The 2,500-nt window shown below is 39.0% G+C and overlaps 1 protein-coding gene across 1 annotated transcript in view; it reads left to right on the top strand.

Annotated features, from left to right (window-relative positions):
• Nucleotides 1-2,500, top strand: part of LOC138057176 (uncharacterized) — a 436,205-nt gene that overhangs the window by 297,264 nt on the left and 136,441 nt on the right. The gene's annotated exons all lie outside the window — the stretch shown is intronic.

Below are 2,500 nucleotides of genomic sequence, written 5' to 3'. Positions count from 1 at the left end.
AAAATTCCGTCGCACTGGTTCATTTCTGGTCGCTGTTTACATTTTGGGACAATAATTTTTGATGTGGCTGGTTTCGAGCGGCCAACCGGAAAATTCTGTTCTATTCGCCACATGAAATTATCGAATTTTTTTAACTCAAGCTTCTGGTTGAAAGGAAAGCGCCCATGGAAACTTATTTCAAACGTGTACGAAGATTCTAAATCTAGAGGAAATCATCATTGTCCACCGAAAGTTTGATTATCAACGTTAACGTAAATCATCAATTCATAGAATCAGATTCACGGATAAATTTCATTGATTGTCTGAAATAGTAGCTAATTCAGTTTACTCACAAAATAAGAATGACGAGGATGAAGAACAAAGGGACAACGGTGATATTTGTTTTATTCTAATCAGAAAAATCAACTTACCAGATTCAGGGTTATCAGCATATACTGATCTCCACAAAATACTTGGGACGAAAATATTTGGTGTCGTTGTTGAACTTGCAAGTCTTGTCAGCAAGATTGTAGTTGAGGCTTTGACAAGCTGGTTGCATATTGCAAGCGATGTAACAAGAAGCCAAACGATCAGCAATAAATGAATGATACGAGTGATCAACAAGAGCGAAACCGTATTCTGATAGGGCTTGATTAGTAGTACATGATTTAGCGACTGATGCAAGGCTATGGGTAAAGGTCAGACAAAGAATGACAGGAAAAGCTGCCATAGGTTTTAGTGTTTCTTCGAAAAGCGAACTGTTAATCTCTTGAAGAGTACCACAGACCCAACTCTGTTCTATAAAACTAATAGGTGAAAAATGAATTGATCCTCGGACAGGGGGAGATATACTACGAGTACTGAATTAACTTAATTAGTGTGATGAGACACCATGAATATAGTTGAATTCTGATCTCAAGCGAAAGGAAAACTCTCCAACAACATTGAAATGAAAAATTAAATGCATAAATATGAAAGGAAAAATGTTCAATGTAAAATAAAGGGAAAACCCGTTAAAGATTTAATCGTGTTTCTTGGAAAGACGTGCCATTATACTTCAATACAAACGTCAATGCTTTCTATAGATATTAAAACGTCCAATGTGAATTGATACCTGTGGCGGAATTTAATTACAGTAATTAGTATTGATGGTCACTCTTAAGTGCAGCTGAATTGTGGCCTCAAATGAAGGAAAACTCTTCGTGTAATATTGTAACTATAAGATAAATACCGAGAACGGAGCTATTATTCCATATACATCCCTCGGGCCTACGGCCCTCGGGAGGTATATGGAATAATACCGACGTTCAAGACCTGAGGGATGCATATGGATTAATACCGACGTTCGAGGTATTTAATATAATATCTGACTTGTTTCATGGCTTTTCATGATTTTACCCCCGATAGATTTTTATAAAATGTAAAAGACACGTATTTTTCTTAATACAATTGTAAAATTAAACTGAATTTTCTGCTGCTGTTGTACCAACCATGGTACTATGATTAATTCAGATCTTTTGTTCAAGGGAACAAGTACCGGCTAATTTGGAGGCTCACACCTTCGTGGGATCGAAACGAAGACAATGGAATTGACATAATTGTGTGATTTTCACAGGATTTTGAAAAAAAATAGACTTTTGAAAAAGTTCATGGCATAACAGCGTGATTTTCACAGGTTTTTGAGAAACAACAGACTGAATTATTTGTGGCGTTTTCCACCTTGGTACATTTCTTTGTCGCGGGAGGACCACTCATTCCGGTAGGAGTTCGTCCCAGTGCTCTCTTATCGCTCGGTATAGAGTGTTTTCTCATCACTTACTGCACCTTGTCCAGCTTAGAAAAAGAGCCGCAAAATACCTTGAGAACAGCAAAAAACACTACCAAAACGCTAAGCAACGAGTAGATGCCATCAAGTTAGAAAGAGACGTGACAGTAGATATCACTTGTGCAGTAAGTGATGACTCCATAATTACGGCATCGAACAAGTAATGTATGCTGTACTTTGTCGAGTTTTGCCTGAATGGAGTTGGTATCTCAGGTTCTATCAACTCCACACATTCGTATCCAAAGGACTGTCACAATGCACGTGATAGGTTTGTCAGCAATGGATCACTCTTCGTTGCCAACGATTGTGGGGAACCAAAGATAGATCTCGCTTCTAACAGTCACGTGTTTCTCGTTTCCAACAAGACACGCTTGTGTACCGAAATGCATGGTATAGCGCCATTTGGAGACAACGTTGATATCGTCTTCACAGACGTGGGGTCCCAACAGGTTAAGATTGCATCATCGGATGGTCAGGTCGAGATTATTGCCGGAGCCGGCGACGCGGGCAATAGCGATGGTTCACGCGCGTCGTTTTCCCAGCCAATGGGTATATGTGTGAAAACAACAAAACCATTCTTGTCACCGATGCTCAAGTAGGAGCAATTAAGTTGATATCAAAGGTAAATTCTGTCAATTTGTCTCTGAAAAACCTAGGGAATCTGTATGAGGCATTTTCTGTTTACCTAAAACCGCA

The sequence above is a fragment of the Montipora capricornis genome, chromosome 7 (assembly GCF_036669925.1).
Source record: "Montipora capricornis isolate CH-2021 chromosome 7, ASM3666992v2, whole genome shotgun sequence".
NCBI classification, from domain to species: domain Eukaryota; kingdom Metazoa; phylum Cnidaria; class Anthozoa; order Scleractinia; family Acroporidae; genus Montipora; species Montipora capricornis.
Note: the sequence above shows the minus strand (reverse complement) of the source record. Positions and strands in the feature narration are given on the sequence as shown.